Source organism: Sciurus carolinensis, chromosome 16 (genome assembly GCF_902686445.1).
Source record: "Sciurus carolinensis chromosome 16, mSciCar1.2, whole genome shotgun sequence".
Classification (NCBI taxonomy): Eukaryota; Metazoa; Chordata; class Mammalia; order Rodentia; family Sciuridae; genus Sciurus; species Sciurus carolinensis.
The window spans coordinates 55047761-55060822 of record NC_062228.1 but is presented as its reverse complement, the minus strand read 5'-3'; positions in this window follow the sequence as shown (position 1 = coordinate 55060822).

Genomic DNA, 13062 nt, shown 5'->3' with positions numbered 1-13062 from the left:
CATTTTCCATACCTATTAACTGGTATCAGCATCTCACTGGGCTTGGCACCCACCAACATAAAAAACAGGAAAAAGATGAGTAAAGGAAAAATAAACTATTCATACTGCCATTTACTGGTGATGAGTTCTGCTGCCTCTAATGTTGAAGTTTGAGCACTAGAAAAGCACTCCAAGGCAAGCATATTAAGCAGGTTTTATTTAAAAGTAGTAATAAAACAGACTTCTCCCGAGGAGGGGAAGGGGGCCACAGCTGATGTTCTAGAATCCCAAGAAGTAAGCACACCCTACATCTTTTATAGGTTAAAGTCTCTTCTTCTCCAGTTCTCTCCCCCCTTATCTCTCCTTCCTGCCTACTTGACTCTTGAATTTTGCTGGGATAGAGGATATTGTCCTACGGTGGTTATTTTCCTGTCCTAGCATGTGGATTCCTTGAGACAGTTGCAATTCTAAGTATTGAACCTGTTGCTGGCATAATTAAGCTTTATTCTTTGAGATCTTATAATCTCCATCAGCTAAGAAGTTTCGGAGCTCCGTAATGGGCTTTTGATATTCCTCCTGGGTGGAGGCACATAAAGGATGTCATTTACATACTGTAGAACATTACAGATGTTTTATCTTGGAATGTTGTTAAATACTTAGCTAGGGTTTGTGCAAAACAGGTGAGGGCCATCTCTAAATCCTGAGGCAACATTGTCTAGCTTAGTTGAGATACATTATCTCCTTCCTCAAAGGTAAGCAGAAATTGCAATTGAAAGTCTAGCATATATAGGAAAAGCCAACTTTTAAATCTAACACAGTAAACCTAGCAGCAGTTGTAATCTGAGATAAGAGTGTATGGATTAAGAACTACAGGATGGAAGAAATTACTGCTTCATATTCTAAGGTTTTGGAGTAGGCAGTTTGCTTTATAACTCCTAAAATGGTGAATTGCCTGGGCTGTTGCAAGGCATTACAAGTTTTGTCATTTTGAATGACCTTTAAGATTTTGAATGATCATTAATAAGCCCTTTCTCTGGTCTTTTATGCTCCCTTTCTTTTTTTTAATCTCTATTACAAAAAAATGAAAGATCTAAACTAGAGAAAATCATCTATGGATTGATCAGGGCCATGTGCCAATTTTTGTAATTTCCTCTAAATGCTTGGGCCTGACTGAATGATATATTTATACTTTAAAAGTAGGTGGCCCTCTATGGATTCAGGATGGTGTGTTTCCTTACCTTCCTGAGTCTCTCCATGAAAATAGCACGACTTTCCTGAAGGTCTCATATAATAGTTTTCCAGGCATCCTACTCATTATTTGAATACCAGTTAGGATAGTTTCTGGGAACTGCCTGTGCTCTAGATGGTTAACAGCATAAATTTTTCCAGGTGAAGTCAAATACCTGGCATAAGTTTTGAAACATCAATATATTTATTTGGATCCTCCATAAACATTCCCTAAATTTATTTTTATCTGTCTTAAATTGGAGGGGTCCCCTTGATTTTTCCTCCCTCAGTAGGTGATTCCTCAAGGTTTTCTCCTCTCATGATTAGAGATTATTGATGTCAAGTCTGGTAACATATGAAAGGCACTTTCCTTGATCATTTGTAATTTAGCAGTATGCAGGCTAGTGGTGAACCTGGAAATACTGTTGAGAGAGAAGCTCCCTTCTGAGTTAGTAGTATTAGGAACGTCTCCCTAACTTTGAGCTTCCTTACCATCCAGAAAAACCAGTTTTTCACTACCTGGCTTTGCCAAATTTATTTCTGGCCTTCTTTGGCAAAGTGCTAGGGTCCTAGTTTGCCCTGTGCTAGAGACCCTTGGAGAATTCAGACTTAAGGGCATTACTGCTTTTGTCCCTCCCACTATAAACTCTTAGTTATTAAAAAATAATGAGAAAAGTAAAAAGGTGTGCATTTTTGCCTATCTTTTTGCCCTGTAGACTAAAGGAATCTCTGGAGGGTGAGGGGACATCTATTGGTTCTTAGGCATATAATGCCCTTTTCTTGGAGGGTCTCATGGGAGGGGTTGATTTTAAATATCTCCCTCTTGCAGCTTAAAGAGAACACAGTGAGCACATTTAAGCACAGGAACAGTAATGGGGAGACTCTAGATAGACTAGTGAAGGCTATCTATGCCAACAAAGGGAACCTGGGCATTTTCTCACTAATCACCCCAGGTCTTAATCCTACAATTTGAATTCCTAATGTCTAATCAGCAAGGGAAAGGGAGCATCCAGGAGGGAGTAGATATGGGGCAGTGTTGTGTGGCCCATAGGGAGACAAAGGTAATTGGTGCTTTCCCTCAGTGCCATTCGTCAACCAATCACCCTTAAGGTGGTCGGGAGGGGTATCCAGGGAAGGAATCTTTGGGACCCACCCAAGAGTATCCTGGGCCAGAGAACCCCACAGTTGTTCCAACCCTTCATCTACCTCCTGCATCCAAGGTTGATCAGGACTAGGGACACTGTGTACTGATGAGAATTGCGCTCCAGACCTGGACAGAAAAGTAGGAAATGACTTCAGCAGGACCCAACAAGCCTGGTCTGCACAGAGCAGGTGATTGGAAACTCCCTGGGCCAGAAAACTCTCGCCTGAGTCTTGAAGGATGGCGGCTGCACCAGCTGCATTTAAATAGCTGATGGGTGCCCATTTTTGCCCTCCAGAAATAAAGAGACAGAAAGATGCATCTCAAGCAGGGGTGCATGGAGAGAGAAGCTTACTTTGACATAGATCTTGGTGGGACCTCCAAATCTGATACCGCCGTTTACAGGTGACGAGTTCTGCTCCCTCCAATGTTGAAGTTTGAACACTAGAGAAGCATGCCAAGACAAGCATATTAAGCAGGTTTTATTTAAAAGTAGTAATAATACATGTAAGCGATCCCACAGAAACCACGCAGAACACGGGAAATCACATAAGGGAGTTTATTAAGCAAACAGAGTGTCTCCCTGCAGGGTAAGAGAGAAAATGAGAGGAAAAGAGAAAGGAAAGAGAAAGGGCATGCGCTAGAGAGAATGGAAAGCGAGGAGAAAGAAAGTGAGTCAGGGGGAGATAAAGCAAGAGAGAAAAGATGGTGGTGAAGCTATTTTTAAGAATCCTGCCAGGCTAAGAGGGGACTGATAATGGAGAAGGACACTTGCAAGCTGACTGATGAACCAATAGCTACCTAGGATGTTCACAGACTGACAGTAGTTGGGAGGCGGGGAAATGGCTGCAACGGAAAGTGTGGGGAGAGCTGCTTTGTACATTACAATACAGACTTCTCCTGAGGGACAGAAGGGGGCATGGCTGATGCTCTAGAATCCCAAAAGTGAGTTCACTCTACATCTTTTATAGGTTAAGTTCTCTTTTGTTCTTTTTTTTTTTTTTTTTTTTTTTTTTTTTTTTTTTACATTTTGAATTTTTTTTAATGCGGTCACCTTTTATTTTTTTTATTTTTTATTTTTTTCAGTTCTCTCCCCACCTACCTCTCCTTCCTGCCTATGTGACTAGGCCTGGTTTTGCAGGACCCTGGAAGGGCCAAAGTGATTCATCCAGGCAAGGACCCAGGGGGCATTAATTAGCAGCTCCTTGCCTGCAGTCCTTGATAAGGGCACGTAAATTTGGAAATCAATGGGCTCCTGAGATCCTTGACATTCCATTGTCCCAGGGGCAGTCTCCAACTTCTAGAGACAGATATTTTTCATGGTCTCCATTTCCTTGATTTGACCCAATCCCCTATTTCTACACTAACTGCCTGTCCCCAATTCTGTCTTCACTTTGTGCAGTTTGTTCAAACTGGGGAGAAGCAGTTAGGTAGAAGCAGTTACTGTTTTTAGAAACAAAAGTTGATGACATATGTAGATTTAATTGGCCTGAAGAATGAGCAAAATGGAAGGAAAGCAGGAAACACATATATGCAGATTTAGTTAGCCCATGCTAACAGGTCAGGCAGGGCAATGTTCATCTCAGTTTCCTTAGGCATGGGAGGACTTGCATTCTCAGAATGAATAAGTTGTTCTTAACTTCAGAGGGGCCCCCAAATCCAGTCTGCTCCACTCACAGATCAGGCCCATAACTCCACCAGTGGAAGAAACTGGAATCAGGTTGGAAGGTGGTAGAAGATACCTGAGCTGAACTCTGAAGAAGAAAGTCACTTGGTTGAGGCCCAAGGCAGGTTTCCAAGCAGGGAGCTACAGGTGAGCTGGGGTGGTGGGGCACAGAAACCTGTTTAGCATGATGCAAAGAGGGACTGTGTTGGCTGAACAGTGGGAGACCAACAGGGGAGGGGAAGAAGATGCTGGAGTACAGGGCAGGGCCAGGTCATGAAGGGTCTTGAGGGATGCACTGGGGGGTTTTGTTTGCACTTTTATGCACTGGGGAGATCATTCGTGATTTTAAACTGTGAAAATCCATGACCAGGTTTTCCATGTTTTTAATCCATGTTTGAGAAGGGTCTCTATAATTTGCTGAGCCTGGTCTCAGACTTGAAATCCTCTCACCTCAGCCTCTCAAGTATCTGGAATTGTAGATGTGACCACACCTGCCTGTCTCACTTTTGACTTTTTTAATACATGGAAAACTCAGAAAATGGAAATGAGGCCTGGTGTGCAGCTCTTAAGGCAAACAGACGTGTTCCCAACTATTGCCTTTTTGAAGTAGAACAAATTGCAAGCTATCCTTGAGTCTTGTTCCCCTCACATATTAAGCCTGTAGAATATGCACTCTGATACTTCCTTCCTTTTATGCCATTAATGTCATCATTAATGGGTCTGGGCAATGGTCTAAGGTTTAGTGAGGAGACCTACACATTGCACTGATCCTTTGGTAAGCCAAAGCAAGACTTATGTTGTCTAGTACTTGAGATGAGTATGTCTTCAATAAAAGTTGAGCTTGGTGGTGGTGAAGTATTAGAATTTCCAGAAATATTTTATATCACCATAGTGTGACATGTAAATAAACATGTAGACCTCAGATGCCTCCTAAGAGTCTATTCTGCTTAAATTTAAATTTCATCCTCTTACTTATGTTATGCAATAACTATTCCCAGCTCTCAGAACAAATATGGGGGAGGTTTGATGATGTAGACATTGGTAGGATTGGTTCTCTTTCCCTTGGGGGAAATACCAGCAGTTTCTGGGATCCAAATCTATGTGTCAGTGATATACTCTGTGAAACACAGGTGGTTGCCAGGCATGGAGTCACGTAACTGTAATTCCAGTGGTTCAGTAGACTGAGGTGGGCCTCTCATTCAGAGTGTTTGAATGACTTATCTCATGGAACCTCCCTTGCACACAATAGGGCTCCTGAGTATCTTAAGATAAGTCTCTCACTCAAGGAAGAGCAAAGGCCCTGTTTCAAAGGAATGTTTAGTATGGTTTTGTCTAATGGAGTGAGACCTCTCGTACAGCAGAGTCACAGAAACTCAAGCTAGGCAAGTTCTCTACTACTGTGCTAAAGAACCAGCCCTAAACAAGTATCTTTAAGTACAGATTTCTGATAAACTTAAGATTAAGTGAATATTTCCAGAACTCTGACAAATTGGTGAGTCCATGAAATTACAAATAAAGATAAAACAGTAATGATTAATTACATGAGGAAAGGGGATTCAAGATGGCAGATTGAAGGAAGGTTGCACTTCCAGCTGCTCATGGCTCAGAGCTCAAACAGTGGGAATACTGCTTCTCAGTGAGGTGGATGAAAGAGGAAATTCACTGAAATTCAGCATCACAAAATCAGAGCCTTAAAGACTCAGAAATTTAGGTGAATTGAACAAAGAAGAAGAAAGAGTCCACTGGAGAAAAGCTGGTTGTGGCAGTGGTGCTGGTTCACTGCAGAGGGGAGGGATGATACAAACAGAGAAAGAAACACAGCAGATATAATTGACAAGGAAAAAACCTGTAGAATAGAAAAGCAGCCTGAAGTCCAGAGCCTGTTCAGTGAGCTGGTTCTTGAAAAGTGCTCTGTTTCTCAACAGGCAAACTCAGACCTGAGGCAAGGAACCATCTTGAGGAGGTCAGGTTGCAGCCTGCTGCTACAGGAGCCTCAAGATCATAGAAGATGTTGCCATACTGTCCTGGCAAGTCCCTATGTATGGCCTAAGGTGTACCTATCAGCTCATCAGTGAAAGAGGCACAGAGAAGATTGTACCCAGGGTGACTCAGTGAAACTTACTTGCCTTTGAATCTGGCCGTTCATGTGACCCACTGAAGATGGTTGGGAAGTTGAAGAGGCGAGTAGGCAGGCAGGCATGAATACACTCAGGTATTAAACCTGGGAAGGTCATATTCATGGGCAGTAGCATGGCTCCCCAGTAGAATTCTCTGGAGGCTCCTGAGATCCAGACTCCAAGCAGAGAATGGCATTCACCCAATTCTAGGTGTGTGTCGATCTAACCTTTTCATAGCACATACCAGCAGATACCACCCAATGTAGACCATAAGGTCTTATTAGAGTGAAGCCCCAACCACCAGAGCTCCCCGCTTAGAACCCTGCAGCAGCCCCACCTGTGGAGGAGATCCATCTGGTCTGTTACAACAAAACTCCAGACAACACTTCCCATCCCATTCCAAGGGAAGTTGAAATCTATTTCAGTCAGCTTTAGTTTTAGGCCACTCAAGCTGTAAGCTTTGTACACAACACATAAAGAGGAAGAGTAACAACCTCTAACCCTTACTCTAAAGGGGTACATGCCGAAAATAAATGGAAAGAAGACCTGTTGGTAACAGGCAATGACCATTCGCCCTGTTGACTGAGTTTTGGTGGAGAAAGAAAATTCTTTCATTTTTCATTGAGAACCTTTTAATTACCCCCACGCCTTTTTGTGTGTATTTTTTGTGTATTTTTGCTGGACTGATTGGTTCATGGATATATATATATATATGTATATATATTTTGGTCTTATTTTAAGGTTTGGACGTGAGGGATCCCTCAAAAGGTCACATGTGAGACAATGTAAGAAGGTTCAGAGGAGAAATGATTGGGTCTTAACCTAATCAGTGAATTACTCTGATGGAATTAACTGAGTGGCAACTTGAGGCAGGTAGGTTGTGACTGGAGGAGGTGGGAATTGGGGCATAGCTTTGTGGTGTATATATTCCAGTGGAGTCTCTTTCTCTGCTTCCTGCTGATGTGAGCTGCTTTTCTCTGCCACACTCTTCTGCCATGATGTTCTGCCTCACCTTGAGGCCTGAGGAATGGAGCCAGGCTTCTGTGGACTCAGACCTCTGAAACAGCAAGCACGCAAATAAACCTTTCCTCCTCCATAATTGTGCTGGTCAGATCATTTAGTCACAGTAGAGAAAAATTTGACTCTGATGGGCTGATAAATCTGGTACCTTGAGACTATTATAGGTCAGACTATAAGGGAATTAACTAAACAGACTCCATTTTGCTCTGAGACTCCATGTTATGTGGGAAATAAGTTTCCTCCATGGGAACACCTGGGAACACCCTGCCTCTGTGCCCATCATCAGTTACTTGGTGTGATATACTTAATAATATACAATGGCAACCTCTATCTAGTAAAGAATTGCTCTCTTTTGACCTCTATTGCCCCTAACCCATGTACTGTGAAATCAGTAAATGTGTAGTTATTAGTAATCATTCCTAACCAATGTACCATGCAAACGTAATTGTGTGGTTATTAATAATCATTCTTTATTTGTACCCAGGTGACCCACTCCCTTTTTGATGATCTCCTGATGTTAGTTTGTAACTTTGAATCTTAGCAAAAGACATTTATGATTAATGTAAATTTTGGTATAAGAACCCCTACAACCCTGTGGTTGAGGCTGTTCTCCCAATAGCCATTTTTGGGGCATTGTGTGAGAGAGTCAGCTGGCCAGCTTAATAAAGACTCTCAAATTTGGACTTCTCATTGGTGATTGGTCTGTTCTTAAGTTGTGCCCCATAACATGACCAAAACATCTCATTTGGCATTTCTAAATGATCGTTATTTTTCCTTGTCTTTCGGGGGTTAGGGGTTTTTGTTTGTACTTTTTTGTTCTGTTTTGTTTTGCTTCTTTCCCTTGTTTGTCTTTCTTTCCTGTCTTCTCCCTCTAACAGCCAAGTCTCTTTGTCGTTACATTCTCCCATTACTTACTTTAGTTCTTTTAATCTACTTTTCCTCCTTCTTTATAGCCATCATGTGTTACATCTCTTCTGCTTTCTCTCTGTTAAGATTTTGAACATTCTCAACTTTCTTTTGCCTTCTCATCACTTTTATTTTCTCTTAATGAACAGCATTTTTACCATTTTTTCATAACTCTCTGGTTGTCATGACTCTGCTCCCATCATTTAGATAGTTGCAGTTGTTAGTACTGTGGATGGCACAAGTTGATACCTGATGTTTACTTTAACAACAGATCTAGTTTACAGTTATCTATTGTTTTTGCTTTTGATAATTACTGACCCCATCATTTCTGTTTTTGTAGTATTTAGTGTTGTAGATATCATAGCAGGCACTGGGTATTTGTTTTAATGCTGTGCATTGTTTGCATTGGTTATTGCTATTGTTTATTTCCCCCTTTTCTACTGGGACACTACAAACTCACAGGGTAGATACTCTGCTGCTGAGCTAGACCCAGTCAAGAGGCAGCATACCTTGTTCCATACACAAATTAACAAACCTCAAACTTCAGCAATATTTTAATACAAAGAATTAGAGAGACAAAACCCCCAAAACAACCAGACTCCAAGTAGCAATCATGGGAGGGGGTTCCTCCTACTTATGGACATTCACTCCTACAGCAAAAATATAATTAGGACAAAAACTGTGGGCACCACACCTATGAGGGTTGTAACCCCAGAGCATTCTGGGACATTTTGACAAGAGAAGGCTGTGCCCTTAAAAGATCCACAGATAAGAATGGAAGGGAAATCTATCCCAATGGACATATAAAACCCAACACAGTAATACAATATGAACAAAGTACCTTCCTAAAGTTCATAATTCACCAGCAATTGACTCCAAAGATATTGAAATACCAGATAAGGAATTCAAAACAATGTTTATAAAGATGGTCAATGAATTCCCAGAGAATACACACACATAAACAATGGAATGATTTAAGAAAGTCAGTTCAGGATATGAATGAGAAATTCAATAAGGAGAGTGAGATACTGAAAAAGAGCCAAACAGAAATCTTGGAAGTGAAAGACAAAATAAATCAAATAATGTATTCAATATTAATATAAAATATTAGGGTGAATGTCCCCCTAATAGAGTGGACCATGCTAAAGACAGAATATCAAAGCTGGAAGACAAAAGTGGCATCCTTGAATGTTCAGACAATATTAAAGAAAAAAAGGAATCATTATCAGAATACACAAGAACTCTGGGACATCATTAAGAGACCAAATTTAAGAACTGTTAGACTTACATAGGATTGTGAGATGTGGATTAATGGCACTGATACACTCTTCAGCAAATAATCAACAAAAAAATTCGCAAACCTGCCACATCAATTTCCTACCATTCCAACTCTTGACATGGTTCTGTTGAAAGATCATCCTCCCTCTTGGGGGCCGTAGATGTGGCATGTCTCCATGTGTAGTTGCTTTTAATATTAATAATCAATATATCATTAGAAAGTTATTAGAAAAACATTGGGAAGATTTTACTGTATCGGGACACAAAATAGTACCCAATAAAAACTTATTAGTAATACACAGATAAAATATATGAAAATAAACAATTGTAGCTATGCTTGAGTTAAAAGGAGCCTGTGATTACTTTAGTATAATAATTTATAAATATAGATGGATAAAGAGGCATTCCTCTGAGTTCAGATGTGGTGTTTAGCCTTTGTTGCTTTCCTAGTTTTAAGAATTGATTTAGAGATACTTTACATAATAAAAATGTTTAGGTTAGTCATAAATATAATTTGTGTTTTTCCTATGTTTAGTCTAATTCTTTGAGAAACAAAATAAGATTGTAGTCTGCCTTAAATGAACTAGAATAGACTAAATATTAACTATAAGTTGATTTCTTTGTCCTTTGTTAATAATAGTAAAAGCTTTTCACTGTTAAACACTGGAGTTCATGGTAGGGGTGGTTTCTCAGAAAATCTAGTGACGTGTTTGTTCTGAAGTTTGAAGTTTGGCAGGTTGTGGTGCCCTCAGTTTGGCTGGGGGAAGGGGTAGTTTTGGTCTGGCTGGGAAATAAGGTTGTTTTGCTGTGGGCTCTCATACAGAGGGAATGTGTACTTTGAGAAGAAATATAGATAGTACTTTTGAAGGTTTTGCTTATTTTAAACTAATCATAAAATTATATAATCATTACTAAAGAAAAAATGCATAAAAAGACTGGCAGAAAAATAGAGATTCAGTCTCAGAACACTTGTTGTCTCTGTTTACTGATTCTCCACCATGCCAACCCCTCCCATCCACCTAGCACCCCTGACCACTGCTATGACTGGACTCTGGCACACACCTGGAGAACAAGATGGACATCCAGAGGCATTTAGAACCCCAAATAGACAAGATCAAAAAATAACTTTTCTGCCATGCACTTTAATTAAAATGTCTAACACACAGAACAAGAATAGAATTTTAAAATTCTCAAGAGAAAAATGTCAGGTCATATTTAGAGGCAAACCAATACTTCTGATTTCTTGGCACAAACTCTAAAATTCAGAAAAGACTGAAATGATGTGTTTCAAGTTCTGAAAAAAGAAAGTAACTGTCGACAAAGATTTCTGTATCTAGCAAAATTATCCTCTTTCTATAACAACATTGAATGTGAGAGGTCTCAACTCTCCAATTAAAACACATAGGTTGGCAGAATGGAGGAAAAACAAGACCCAGTTCTATGTTGTTTGCAAGAGAATCACTTCAAAGGTAAAGGCAGCCACAGACTGAAAGTGAAAGGATGGAAATTGATACACATGCAAATGAAGCACCCAAATAAGCAGAACTAATTAATCTTACATTTGACAAAGCAGACTTCAAGGCAAAATTAATTACGATACAGAATACATAGAAAACTCAAAAACCTCAAGACCCAAAAGCGAAATAACCCAATCTTTAAGTGGGTAAATTTACTAAATAGACACTTCTCAAAGAAAATATTACAAATGGCCAAAAAGCATGAGAAAAAATATTTTGCATCATTAGCAATCAGGTACATGCAAATCAAAGCTACACTTCCATCTCATCACAGTTAGAATGGAAGTCAGCAAGAAAATAAGCAATAACAATTACTGGAGATGATGTGGAGAGAAAAGAGTACTTTTGCACTGTTGGGAGCATTGCACATTTGTATAATCACTATAGAAATCAGTATGGAGGTCCGCAAGAGACTAGAAATGGAATCTCCACGTGACCCAGCTATATCCCTCCTCAGTATTTATTCTAAAGAACTAAAGTCAGTCATACTATAGTGATAAATGCATACCCACTTTTATAGCAGAATAATTCACAAGAGCCTAACTATGAGACCAGCCTAGGTGTCCATAAATGTATGAATGGATAAGAAAAATGTGGTGTACATACAGAATGGAGTTTTATTCAGTCATAAAGAAAAGGGAAATTACATCATTGTCAGGAAAATAGATAAACCTGAGAACATTATGTTAATTGAAATAAGCCAAACTCCAAAAGTCAAGGGTTGTGGATTTTCCTCCACATGTTGAAGCTAGAAAGGGAAAAGGCAGATAAAAGTGGTGGGGGAGGAATCTCATGAAAATTGAAGATATCAGTAGACTAGAGAAATGGGACCAGTAGGAAGGAAGAGAAGAGGGAAAGTGGAATGATATTGGCCAAATTACATAGTTATAGTGTGTGAATGTATGAATAGTAACAATAAATTACACCATTAGGTGCAACTATAGGCAGAAATAAAAATATGGAAAAAGAAAATCACACGAGAATAAATGAATTGACAATACTCATACATTTTATGTCTTTTATTTAAGACATAAAATTTTATTTTTTACCTAAATATTTTTGTTTTTACTTTTTTATTTTTTTCAGTATTAGGTATTGAAACCAGGGATGCTTTACCACTAAGCTACATTCCTAGTCCTTTTAAATGTTCTTATTTTGAGACAGGGTCTTGCCAAGTTGCTGAGACTGGCCTCAAAACTGTGATCCTCCTGTCTCAGTCTCCCAAGTTGCTGGGATTACAGGTATGAGCCATTGTACACTGTGGATTTCCCAGCCTTACAGTGAGTGAATAAAATTGTCATACCCTGGCAGACCCTGGAACCTCAAGAAAGTGGGTACTGAAGGTGAAAACCTAAACTCTACCTTAGTGTGGCTTCCTAACCACAAAATGTTTCTAAATCTGAGAGTGCTATAAGGCAAATCACTTTTCTTGCTTCAATTACATAAATTATCAAGTCCAAACTAAACTGATTCTGAAAAAGATTTTAAAGTATATTTGGTAAAAGTTGGCATTACTATAGAGGAAAAACAATTACATTTATAAAGAAAAACTATAATCTGCTATTATTTGGTTATAGTGCTGCACTTAATTCAACCCAATCATGAACTATTAAAAGATAATTTTGTTGCAATTTAGTTAAATAAGATAATGTGCTATTAGCAGAACTATATTCAATACCTAAGCAACTACTTCTGGGGAAATTGAGGCCCATGAGCAAAATCATCAGAGAACAGGCTGGATGAGTAACAGATCTCACCCAGTTCCCCTTGGACATTTTACTTATTCAGATGGTTACTTTCAAGCTTAGGTCATGGCTCAAGACAGTTATGGAAACTGCCTTTGTTATTGTCTTGTTGGTTTCATTTGCATTTTGCATTTTAAATACTGTACCTGTTGCCAGGTGCTGTGGCTCATGCTTATAATCCCAGCAGCTCAGGAGGCCAAGGCAGGAAACACAAGTTCAAAACCAGCCTCAGCAACTTAACAAGGCCCTAAGCAACTTAGTGAGACTCTGTCTTAAAATAATAAGAGCTGGTGATGTGGCTTGGTGGTTACGCACCTCTTGGTTCAATCAATAATGTCAAAAAAAGGAAAAAAATTGTACCTGTTGCCAGACAAAATTCAGCAGAAGTACAAGTCCTAACAAAATGGTGTTTGGCACTGCACTGTGAAATGATGGTCCTCCCCTACAGAACAGTTAGAACTGAATT